The sequence below is a fragment of the Prionailurus bengalensis genome, chromosome B2, assembly GCF_016509475.1.
Source record: "Prionailurus bengalensis isolate Pbe53 chromosome B2, Fcat_Pben_1.1_paternal_pri, whole genome shotgun sequence".
Taxonomy (NCBI): domain Eukaryota; kingdom Metazoa; phylum Chordata; class Mammalia; order Carnivora; family Felidae; genus Prionailurus; species Prionailurus bengalensis.
The window spans coordinates 53,659,509-53,673,110 of NC_057349.1; the positions used below are offsets into that span (position 1 = coordinate 53,659,509).

The 13,602-nt window shown below is 37.7% G+C and overlaps 1 protein-coding gene and 1 pseudogene across 18 annotated transcripts in view; one reads left to right on the plus strand and one right to left on the minus strand.

Annotated features, from left to right (window-relative positions):
* The window catches only part of DST (dystonin), a 496,232-nt gene that overhangs the window by 314,706 nt on the left and 167,924 nt on the right, over positions 1-13,602 (minus strand). The gene's annotated exons all lie outside the window — the stretch shown is intronic.
* On the plus strand, positions 12,767-13,142 carry LOC122489651 (annotated as a pseudogene).

Below are 13,602 nucleotides of genomic sequence, written 5' to 3' on the forward strand. Positions count from 1 at the left end.
ATTTACCCAGAGGATACAAAAATGCTGATTTGAAAGGGCACACGCACCCCAGTGTTTATAGCAAAGCTATCAACAAGAGGCAAATTATGGAAAGAGCACAAATGTCCATGATGGATAAAGAATGGATAAAGAAGAGGTAGTGTGTGTGTGTGTGTGTGTGTATGTATGTGTGTGTGTGTGTGTGTGTGTGTGTGTGTGTGTAACAGAATACTCCTGGACAATGAAAAGAATGAAATCTTGCCATTTGCAACAACGTGGATGGAACTAGAGCATATTACACCAAGCGAAATAAGTCAGAGAAAGACAGATATCGTGATTTCACTCGTATGTGGAATCTGAGAAACACAACAGATGAACATAAGGGAAGGGAAGGAAAAATAAGATAAAAACAGAAAGGGAGGCAAACCATAAAAGACTCTTAAATACAGAGAACAAATGAAGGGTTGCTGGAGAGGAGGTGGGTAGCAGATGGGCTAAAAGGGTGATGAGCATTAAGGAGGGCACCTGTTGGGATGAGCGCTGGGTGTCATATGTAAGAGATGAATCACTGGGTTCTACTCCTGAAAACAAGATTACACTGTATGTTAACTAACGTGAATTTAAATTTATAGATAAATAAATAAATCTTAAAAACAAAAACAAAACAAACAAACAAAAACACTTGTAAAGTCTAAGAAAATGTCACAGCCCAGAGGAAACTAAAGAGATAACAACTAAATATAATGTGGTATCCTGGATAGGATCCTGGAATCGAAAAAGGATATTAAGGAAAAACCAATGAAATCCAACTCAAGTATGTAGTTTAATTAAAGGCAGTATGTACGAGGGGCGCCTGGGTGGCGCAGTCGGTTAAGCGTCCGACTTCAGCCAGGTCACGATCTCACGGTCCGTGAGTTTGAGCCCGCGTCGGGCTCTGGGCTGATGGCTCGGAGCCTGGAGCCTGTTTCCGATTCTGTGTCTCCCTGTCTCTCTCTGCCCCTCCCCCGTTCATGCTCTGTCTCTCTCTGTCCCAAAAATAAATAAACGTTGAAAAAAAAATTTTTAAGGTAGTATGTATGAGTGTTAGTTAGCTGTGACAAATGTGCATACTACCATAAGACACTAACAACAGGGAAAACTGGGCACAGGGTATTCAGGAACTATCTGCACTGTCCTACAAGTTTTCTACAATTTAAAAACTTCTAAAAAGTTCTTTTAAATTTTTTAAAAACTTCAAAGAGGTTGCATATTTTGAAAAATGTTCTGAGAAAAACAAGACTCTGGACCTAAGCTTCCTACTAAAAATATTTTTTAAATAGACCAATTCTACACCTAAATTATTCATTTTTATTTTTTAAATCTTTAAAAAAATGTCTTGCTCACCAAACCTCCTTTATCACACCTAGGGATTTTATTGTGTACAGCATTACAACACAAATGGTCTACTTAAAAACCACAGTCAAATCAAGACTTGAAGGTCTTCTACATACCAAACAGAAAGAGAGTTTTGAGGAGACAGACACTACGACAGCTTGATTTGAAAATTTTAACAATTACACTAGTGGAGTACATATGCAAGTTTGGGCACCCTAACAGGGCTTATTATGTCTTACAAACTAATTTACTAGAAATTAAGAATGAATGTTGCTCATCTCCATGCTGAGATGAAAATGCCTATCTGTACTACTTACTGTTCTTTCCTCAGTAGTGGTTCCTAACACTTTACTTGAATTAACCCTGCTTTCTCTATGCAAATACTAAACGGCATGTAATTAAACTCAGAAATGCAAGAAAGTATAAACAAAGAAATACAAGCTATTTTTGTCTTGAGATGCAACAAATAGGAAGCCCTGCTTCCTGCCCAAACTCGGAACCAATTGAGAAATGAGATAAAATGGATAAAAGATAAATCTTAAGAGAAACAATTTAGATATGTGGATAAGATAGGAGAAGAAAGCAAATAGGAGACCAAAACTTCAGCTTTATTGCCAATAAAACCTAAATTGGAGAACATTACTTACCACAGACAAGGAGGTAGTGTCCAAATACTGAGACTCATAACTGAACAGACTTGCTGTCCCAGTCACAGGCAGCACGGTACCCTGCAGATGGAACAGCATGTCCCTATAAAACTTACGGCATGGTGGAACAGGCTGAGCTACGGGCAGCTTGTTCATAAGAGACAGAGGAAGAAGCAGTGGTCCACATATGCCTGCTTCCTCACTTCAAACTCACCAGTCAGATTAAATCCCCTCTGCTCTCCTGAAAAGGTGTAGGAAGGTAAAGTACTACACTAATGGACTCTCCATCACAGGAATGAGGAATAAGCATCCCCCTCCACAAGAAAAGAGTGAAACAACCAACATGTATTTAGTTGCATCATGTTAGGTACTATATAAAATACTAAAAAATGCAAAAGAAAGCCTAACAAAATTTAAATATGCATATCCCTTGGCTTCAGTATTCCATTGTTGCAAATTTATTCTATGTATGTACACACGCAGTTTGAATAGATCTAAGAAGTACTTGCATTCCAAGGAACTGGATTACAAGGAAATGGGAGATTTTCACTTATCTCTGTCTCCCCTAATCAACATCATGAATTTCGAACACAAAAATAAAACAAAATTGTCTAGGGCAGTATCACTGTGCAGAATTGAGGCAGGAATATAACAAACAGATTACAGATCTGAGAGCCTGCTGGAGCCCAAAGTCTTCCTTATTTTTTATTTTGTTCTTACTTAGTTTCCTTAGTTGAAGGAAGCTGAGCATCTATAGGCCCCTACATCGATCTATTTATATTCACATATCAACATTATCACTTTATAAACCTATCACTGTGTTAGAGCTAACTCTCTGAGAAATCACCTTCTCATCCTTGAGACCCACCTCAGTACCTATCATACATGAGTTAAATAAGTGTGTGTGTGTGCGCGCGCACGCACGCGCGCGCATCTCAAATTTTGTAAAAACAAAACTAAACAAGAGTCTGCTTCCAGGACATGATTCATTCCCCCACCTCCAAGCCTTAAGATTGTGACAAGAGGTAGCCCTTATAATTTTCATGTTCACCCCATTTTTTAAAGATCCCTCACATTTGACCAATGTGTGCTTGTTCTGCTAGCAGATAGGAAACCTGGTTTCTTCAGAATTGAACACTAATCTTGTCTGACCTTGTTCCGGTGTTTAAGTTCCTGATCAGTCCACAATGAAAGCCAAAGACCTACTTGTTGATCTCTGTGTTCATCTCCAAGCCCTAGAGTTCCTGATTATCCCTCCCCTTGAAATCATGCTCCTAACATTCCAGTCTATTTTAACCCAAGATGTCCCTAAGAATAATGAAGTGTCGCATGCATTGATAGCAAAGGTCCATCAATAATGAGAAAGAAAATCACTCATCACTTGGATGTGTGTCACGTGCCTTTTTAAAACTCATACCCTAGAAGATCAGACAGCAACTGCCATAACCACAGATGGCTGAGAAAATGGGTTCAGAAATATTTTATGGGTATCATTATATTCATGAGAAAATAGCCTAAATTCTCAACTCCAAGGTCAGACAGAAATCCTCACTATGAGGAATCTTGCACTTCTTATGATCTTATTAGTCTACTAAAATGGGAAATTAGTTGCCTAAAAAGCTAAATCTAAGTTCATCACTAGGCAGAGTGCAATTTCCCTGAAACCATGATTTACTGCATAGTAAAAATTATCTACCAATTTGTAGATTCTAACTTATTGAAGTGTTGAGTTTTGAATTAGAAAATGTCATCAGAGTCTGAACAAAGACAGTTAACAGTAACACTCAATGAATTTACTGAGTTACCATGTGCCAGGCAGTATTCCAAGCAATCTACATGTAATAACTCATTTCATCTCACAATAACTATGATGCAGGTACAATTACTACTTCCATCTTATAAATGAGGGGCATGAGGCACCAGGGTGTTTAAGCTACCAGAGTCTGAGATAGCACAGGGGACTCTGCATCTGAGCATATATAGTGAAACTTCCCTAAGGTAAATGCCCGTGGAATGAACAATATTCTATTAACAAAAATTAAGTATGTGCATCCTTTTTACCATCTTTGCTTTTACTTCAGATGAATAAATTGATGCTCAGGGAGATATAGTAATTTAACCAAGGCCACTTAAACCAAGACTTGACTTGGAAGTACAGGATCTCTAAAACAAACTAGACTAAATATTTTGCATTCCTAGACGCTGGAGAAATGATACAAAATAGCTTGAGGTATTTTATGAACTGAAGTACTTCATTATCTAAGACAGGCTACAATTCTCACCAGGGTTAGCATGCAAAAACGTGAAACACTATAACATACACCACAAAAGATAACATTAGACTTCCAACATTTCAGAATTAAAATCAAAGAGAAGAATACTAATTACTCATGGGGGGTTTTTTTTTGGTCATCATACTTAGGGATTATTAATGATTCAATAAATGCCAGACTTTGTTTTTAAAAAAGAAAAAAAGAAGCATGGCTATTAAGGAATTCTAACTTGGAATGGTTTAATAACTTCCTTTGTACAAGTGAGTACAATATTAACTTGATAAAATCAATATTAGGAAAGAAAAAAGACACAACTTTCATGAAATACACACTCTCTTAAAAATGAAACTCTAAACATTTAAATTTAATTTTGACAGTTACGAAGAGAAATGCTCTATTAAACTCTTCATCATCAGATATTTTGAGAAGCAAAGCATATGAAATAATTGTGCAAGATACACTAGTTGGTATCTAGCTCTTGAAAAAAGGACTGGAGATTATTTGCACAATCAAGAGAAACCTTCTCTGTATAGTGACTATGGAGAAGAATGCAGAGTTAAGAAACTTGAGTTCTGTCATTTAGACACAGAATCTACTTTTTTTCAAGTATTAACAGCATCCAGGTATTTTTCAACATGAATATACATTTCTATAACACTCTGTTTCAGTTAAATGATGGATGCACCATAATCTATTTAACCAATTCCCCAATATTAAACAATTATACTTGTTCCCAACTTTTTATCATTATTATATACAGTGCTATAAACGACACCCTTGTTAGCCTTTTGTGTACGCTTATTTTCCCTTATAATAAATTCTTACAAGTGAAATTTCAGGCAACATGAAAAAATACATTATCCTGCAAAAAGACTATATCATTTTTAGTATTAGCAAAGATATTATTTGAAATAGCACAACATGAAACACATTTAGATCTAATTTTTAAATATTTGTATTTTATAACCATACATATACAGAAATGTATCTATCTGCATGTATATGTATACATATATACATACACACAGCACACAAATACATCTCTATTATATAAGCAGTATCTGTTTAAATACTGTGTTTATTTATCTATTGCTATGGTTAAAAAAAAAACTGTGTAACATAAAAATTACCATCTTAACCATTTTTAACTATGAGTTCATTAGTATTAAGTATACTCCCATTGTTGCACAACCAATCTCCAGAACTTCTTCATCTTGCAAAACTGAAACTCTGTACCAATTAAACAACCATTCTGTTCCTACCCCCACCTCCACCTCCACCTGCCATCCCTGGAAACTGCCATTCTACTTTCTGTTTCTATGAATTTGACTAGTGTAGATACTACATATAAGTGTTATCATACAGTATTTGTCTTTTTGTGACTGGCTTATTTCACTTAGCATAATGTCCTCAAGACACACCTATGCTGCACAATGTGTCAGAATTTCCTACCTTGTTAAGGCTGAATAATAGTCTACTGCATGTACAAACAACATTTTGTTTATCCACTCGCCCATCAATGGACATCTGGGTTGCTTCCAACTCCTAGCTATTATGACTAGGGCTGCTATGTAAAATACTGTGCTTATTTACAAATATTTATAAACACAGTAAAATCCTTTATTAGGAGTCCTTGGCACAAAGAATTCCAATTATTTTATTAAGAAGAGCAGATAATTCCACTTTATATGGCTTACAACTTCACCCTACAGAGGCAGGGGGTGAGGGATGGTAGAGAAAGAGACAGGAAAGTCTATCCCTTCCACCTCTCAGCCCCCAGAGTTCTCATATTGAGCATGGAATCACTGAGTCACTACCGGGAACAGGAACTCTTCCTTGCCTGACCTCAAAAGGTATCAGGCTTCAGCCTCTACCAGATGGAGTTCCAGCAGTCCACCTCCAGCTAGAGACACTCCCTCGTTTCTCCGTATGCACAGGCTGCTCCGTGGGTGTTCAGATCACACTTCTTGGAGACTGTCCTGTTACTCTTCCTGGCCATGCTTTCACTTACTAACATTGGGAATCCATTATTTCTCCAGAGCTGGTTATCTCTGACTTGCCAGAAGGTTAAAATAAAAATATTTTTTTTTGTCCAATCCCTATGGTTTCTCACTTATACTTACTATCTACTATGACAGACAGTAGGTGCTATGATGCCCGTTTTACAAAAGAGAAAAAAATAAGGTTCAGAATGCATTAGTCATTTACCCAATGTCACAAAATTTTATTAATTTTTTTATTACGTTTCTTTACTTTTGAGAGGCAGAGAGAGACAGAGCATGAGTGGGGGAGGGGCAGAGAGAGAGGGAGACACAGAATCCAAAGCAGGCGTCAGGCCCTGAACCGTCAGCCCAGAACCCGATGCAGGGCTCAAACCCACAAACCGTGAGATCATGACCTGAGCCGAAGTCGGACACTCAACCGACTGAGCCCCCCAATGTCAAAAAATTTGAAAAAGCCACACCAAACTTGGAAAATAAGTCTATAAAATTTAAAACTTCCAGTCTTTTCACTATTTTATGCTACATCTTACAAATTCTCTTGTTAATTCTGTCACTAACACCTACGGCAGATAAAAACCATTATTCTCAGAACATCAAGTTTACACACTTTGGACACTTTCTCATTTAGAAATCTACAGAGAACACACACCTTTTTCCTCTTTTTGGGCTACGTCTAAGAATATGTCATCAGTAACTAAATATATCTGCCCTGTGTATTTACTTTAATTTGTTCAGAAAGAAACTACATTGTGCTAGTTGGCAAGTTAGAAACAAAACATGTTTCATTACCTTATTTTCTAAATTACTCATGAGCTTAAAACATAGCATTAACCATATCCCTGGGTGAAGGAGTGTGATAATGCATTAAAAAATAAAATAATAAAAATAGGTTTATACTAGCCCAAGAAACCTAAATGTACCCAAAGATTACAAAGACCAAACAAAAGAAAGCAGCCAGATGCTTTCAACAAAAGAAATGCCCATTTCCCTGCCCTTGGCCCACAGTACCAAAGGTAGTTTGGTCAGAAGCTGCCCAACAGGAATGGTACTTATTAGAGAGTAATAATCAACCTAATAAATTCTTCCACACTTGGGAAAGTTTAAGGTGAGAGATAAGAAGCAGAGACACCTAGAATGAACAAGAAAAACCATTCTAGGCCAAGAGAACAAGCCAAAGGCTGCCTTATATTCAAGGCCACAATGTACCCTCACACTAAATCCTTTATCCTTTAATCCTTTTCCAGTAGTCTGAGTGAAATCTCTGTGCCCTGAAACCAAGTAAAATTGGTAAGAATAAGGTGAGGTAACTGATGCACTATTTTATATACGCTGTAGGAGACAGCAATTGGGGAAACATATGAATGTTGCTGGGAAGCATGAAGAAAGAATGGGAGAAGGTAAAGGGTTCCATGGTATTAGACTTGAAGAGTGAGTATCAGTAATAAATTTATGATTTGTAAAATAGACATCTATATCCTAACTATTTCTATTAAAAGGACCTAGAAACAATGATGACCAGGCAGCATTAAGCACATCTAGTGTCCAGATCTTGATTATGAAATACAAAGCCCCGTTGAAATAAACTAGAACTCCTTAGAGAAATAAGTGATTCCGGATCTGGGGCAAGGAAAGCACAAAGTGAGCTTGAAACATCTTGTTATTCCAGAAAGCAAAGAAATGCTTAAAGATTAATAAGAACGTAGTAAAAAGACACAGAAGTCAGCTTCAAGGAACTCCCACTAGTTCAACTTTGGACAATTCAAGCATCAAAAGAATAGCAATGGCAATGGATTCTAACACACTGAATAAAAAAAGAAAACATAAGTCAACAGTGAAGTTTAAAAACAAAAAAACAGGGAGTGGGGCAGGGGCAACAGGGGACAAAGGAAAGCTATTCTTTACAGAAGAATGCCAGCTAATAAATGAGAAAGAAATTTTTACTATTAGATAATTGAATCAGGCAAGGATCAAGGATCCTAATCATTGGGTAAAAAGCAACTGGGGAAGAGGATATGTACAAACTACTCACAGATAATGCATTAATTATAAGAGAGAAAAAGTACCCAAAAAGGATATTATTACAATGGAGACCTGGCAGATAACACCTTAATTAAGTGATCAGATTTAATGGGATATACCGGCATGTATCTCCTGATATAATCCAGTAAGAAATACAGCCTATCACCTCTACAACATTTGTGTGAAAAATGTTTAACCTGAATCCAAACATGAGGAAATGATTAAAAAAAAAAAAAAAAACAGACTGTGGGACATTCTAAGACAACTGATAAGAAGGCACCTTTTCTAGAATAGATGAGACTAAAGATATACACTAACCAATACAACATATGATCCTTATTTAGATCTTGGGAGTCCTAAGGAATAGAAAAGAATTAGGTAGCTAAAGGTTGGAGAAATCTAGGAAATAAGATTATAGACAAGTTTCTTAGGGATGAAAATGGTATCACAATTAGGTAACAGAACGTCCTTATTCTGAATACATACATAATTATTTGGGGACAAAGTATCATGACATATGAATTTAATTTTTAATGATTCAACAAAAATTAAAAATAAGGAGACAGCACACCAAAATGTTAGCAATCAGTAAACCTAGGTGAAGGGTATACACAGTATACATTCTTTCAATTTTTCTACAGATTTTAAGTTTTTCAAAATAAAACAGTGGAGGGAAAGCAATCTACCCACAAAGAATTCTAACAACCAAAAGAGGTTCAGAGGTAGAACACTATGCTTTGAAGAGGAGAAAAATATTTGCAGGGGTGCCTTGGTTGGTTAAGCATCTGACTCGATTTCAGCTCAGGTTATGATCTCATGGTTCATAAGCTCAAGCCCCACATCAGGCTCTGCGATGACAGTGCAGAGCCTGCTTGGGATTCTCTCTCTCTCCCTCTCTCTCTCTCTCAAAATAAATAAATAAACTTAAAAAAAAAAAGAAAACCATTTGCAAAAAGAAAAAAGGTTTCTGGTTAGTGTAAACATTAAAAATCTAGCTTATTCTCATTTCAGCAAATATGTTGTATTTAAGACCTGCTTTCTAAGCTTCTATACAGCAAAGGAAACAATCAACAAAACTAAAAGGCAACCAACGGAATGGGAAAAGATATTTGCAAATGACATATCGGACAAAGGGCTAGTCCAAAACCTATAAAGAGCTCACCAAACTCCACACCCGAAAAACAAATAACCCGGTGAAGAAATGGACAGAAAACATGAATAGACACTTCTCTAAAGAAGACATCCAGATGGCCAACAGGCACATGAAAAGATGCTCAACGTCGCTCCTCACCAGGGAAATACAAATCAAAACCACACTCAGATATCACCTCACGCCAGTTAGAGTGGACAAAATGAACAAATCAGGAGACTACAGATACTGGAAAGGATGTGGAGAAATGGGAACCCTCTTGCACTGTTGGTGGGAATGCAAACTGGTGCAGCCGCTCTGGAAAGCAGTGTGGATGTTCCTCAGAAAATTAAAAATAGACCTACCCTATGACCCAGCAGTAGCACTGCTAGGAATTTACCCAAGGAATACAGGAGTACTGATACATAGGGGCACTTGTACCCCAATGTTTATAGCAGCACTCTCAACAATAGCCAAATTATGGAAAGAGCCTACATGTCCATCCACTGATGGATGGATAAAGAAATTGTGGTGTATATACACAACAGAGTACTACATGGCAATGAGAAAAAACGAAATATGGCCTTTTGTAGCAACGTGGATGGAACTGGAGAGTGTGATGCTAAGTGAAATAAGCCATACAGAGAAAGACAGATACCATATGGTTTCACTCTTATGTGGATCCTGAGAAACTTAACAGAAACCCATGGGGGAGGGGAAGGAAAAAAAAAAAAAAAAGAGGTTAGAATGGGAGAGAGCCAAAGCATAAGAGACTGTTAAAAACTGAGAACAAACTGAGGGTTGATGAGGGGTGGGAGGGAGGGGAGGGTGGGTGATGGGCATTGCAGAGGGCATCTTTTGGGATGAGCACTAGGTGTTGTATGGAAACCAATTTGACAATAAATTTCATATATAAAAAATAAATAAATAAAAATAAATAAATAAATAAATAAATAAATAAATAAATAAATAAATAAAAAGCTTAGGATTAAAAAAAAAATCCTAATATAGTCAATGACTGATTTAAGGACAATAATTCAAGCTCTTTCGTTGAAACTGCACAGTGTTTTTGTTGTTGTTTTGTTTTTAAAAAATTTTTTTAAGGTTTATTCATTTTTCAGAGACAGAGCATGAGCGGGGGAGGGGCAGAGAGAGAGAGGGAGACACAAACTCCAAAACATGCTCCAGGCTATGAGCTGTCAGCACAGAGCCCTACGCGGGCCTGAACTCACGGACAGCAAGATCATGACCTGAGCTGAAGTCAGACGCCTAACCGACTGAGCCACCCGGGCGCCCCCCCCTTTTTTTTTTAATTTTTTGAAACCGCACAGTGTTTTTAAGGTTTCTAAACTAAACATTTTATTTTAATACAGGCTGTCAACCTGCATTGCAGCAGAACTTTAAATAACTTTTCCAAATTTAACTTTCAGTCCTACTAATTACAGCATGATCCTCCACCAAAGAACAGCAAACACCAGCTATTGCCAGACCTCTGCAGACATTACATATACCAAGTAATCTGAAATTCAGAGTTGACATGCAAAATGGAATCATTATGACAGTCTAAAGCCTTTCACTATCTCTTTATATTTCATTTACAATCACATTACTTGTTTCTGATTGAATAGGTCAAATTGAACTAACAGCTTACCTCCCCTCTCTGCTGAAAACACATTACACTGACAGTAATTGGATCTGTTTGTAGGATACACCCCAAAAACAAGGAGAAAGGAAAAGAAATTGTTAAAAAAAAATGGGGGAGCTAGAAAGCAAATGAACTGGTGGTACCTGAACAGAGAACTGAACCCTAAGCCAGTCCTGAGGAAAGCTGAGAGAATGAACCTGATTCATACCTTGAAACTCCCAAAAACCACACCAGAAATTCATGGTATCAGGTAACCTTGGAAATTACGGTGCAGGTGGGACTTGAAACAGATGGGCAAGGTGTAAGAAGCAGATTTACCTCCCTCAGATGATTTCCCAACCCCCAAAAGGCGAGATTTATTGTCTGGAGAGAGTGAAACAGAGACAGGGTCTCTAATCTGCATGACGAGACACAGATAAGACAGGAGACTAAGTATGAGTTCATATACTAAAAACGAACAGCTTCCAACCATCTCCTGCCCACTCAGTTCCTTCAGCTGGAGTTGAAAGCATTATTCTCTGCGGAATCTGACCAGCCCATGACAGAGGACCTTGAGACATTGATAGCAAGGTTCCCCACAGCACAATGGCCCAGGCAGATTATTCCACAGTAAAGGCTAAGACTGACAAGTCTATCACACAGCCAGAGCTTCCACAGTCAGCTTTTAAACATGAGTAAGCAGGCAGCCAAGGAAAACTTCTGAGGAAAGCTTTGAATGTTAAAGGAGGGGACTAAAACAAGTAATAGATTTTTAAAAATTAACTTAGAGCAGGGGTGCCTGGGTGGTTCGGTCAGTTGTGTATCCGACTCTTGATTTCGGCTCAGGATGTGATCCCAGGGTCATTGGGTTGAGCGCCATTTGCAACAACACGTATGAACCTTGAGAGCATTATGCCAAGTAAAATAAGGCAGGGAAACACAAACGTATGATCTTACTTATATGTGGAGTCTAAAATAACCTAACTCGGGGCACCTGGGTGGCTCAGTCAGTTGAGCGTCTGACTTGGACTTCGGCTCAGATCATGATCTCACGGTCCGTGGGTTCGAGGTCCGTGTTGGGCTCTGTGCTGACAGCTCAGAGCCTGGAGCCTGTTTCAGATTCTGTGTCCCCCTCTTTCTCTGCCCCTCCCCCACTCATGCTCTGTCTCTCTCTGTCTCAAAAATAAATAAAAACATTTTAAAAAGAAAAGAAGAAAAGAACCTAACTCAACCGAAACAGAGAGTAGACTGAATGGTTGCCAGGGGGTTGAGGAAATGGGGAGATATTGGTCAAAAGGTTACAAACTTTCAATAGAAAAATGAGTAAGCAGCATGGTGGCTATAGCTAATGCTATATTTCATACTTGAAGGTTGCTAAATCGGTAAATTTTAAATGTTGTCATTACAAAAAAGAACATGCTAACTAACTATGTGAACTGAAGGATGTATTAACTAACCTTATTGTGGTAATCACTTCACAATATGTACATATATCAAATCATCACATTGTATAACTTAAACTTACACAAGGATATATGTCAATTTTATCTCAATAAAGATCGGAGTCAGGGGGAGAATGGAAGTCCATAAAAAATGAATTCTTGGAAAAGAAGAACAGAAATGAAAAATTTCAGTGGAAGGATTGAAAGGTCAAACTGAGCAAATCACTTAGAAACCAAAACAACAGGAATAAACTACAGAAAATAAAAGAGACAAGCAGAGGACCTACAAACAATACAACAGGGGAACTTGAGAAAAGGAAATAAAAAACTTCCCAAAATTCCTTTTGCCTTCTTGCATCTGAGACTGCAAGATGGGTCATCAGAAGCTCTGTTGGGGCCATCCGAGGATATCTGGCCAGGGATCTCGCTCTTACTGTGTCTGCTCAAACTAGCACAATCTGATCCAGAAATACAGCCTCAATATGTACTGCCAGTGTTTCCATCAGTATGTGACGGATATGGGCTTCTATAAGGTGGATTAAGTGAATTTCCTTGAATGGGTCTTCTAAGAGATCTACCTGAAGTACAGATATCCAAGATACCTGCCTTAATGCTAACTCGTTGTACTTCAAATAAAAATACTTTAATTGTTAAGTACTCTAATGTGAAAAAACAACTTCCCAAAATTAAAGGATGTAAGTCTCCATATTGATGGGACAATCAAGTGGGTAGCTCGATGGATGAAAAGAGACCCACATCACAACATATCATCATGAAATTTTAGCATACTGGAGAAAAAGATCTTGAAATAGTAGTTCTCAGCCTTGGCTGCATATTTGAACTACCTAGGGAGCTTTACCTGCATATTTGAATTACCATGTTTTGGCTCCCGTCCAGAACAACTACCTCAAAATCTCTCATACTAAGATTTGGTTTAAGTTCCCAAATGATTCTAAAGTGCAGCCAGGACTGCGAACCACCATCCTAAATTTGCCCTGAAGCTAAGGAAAAACAGAGAGAGAGAAGGAGGGAGAACAATTTTGAGATTTTTTAACAGCAATAATGAAAAGTCCAAAAGATAACATGTCAGCACTTTCAAAATTCTGAAGGAA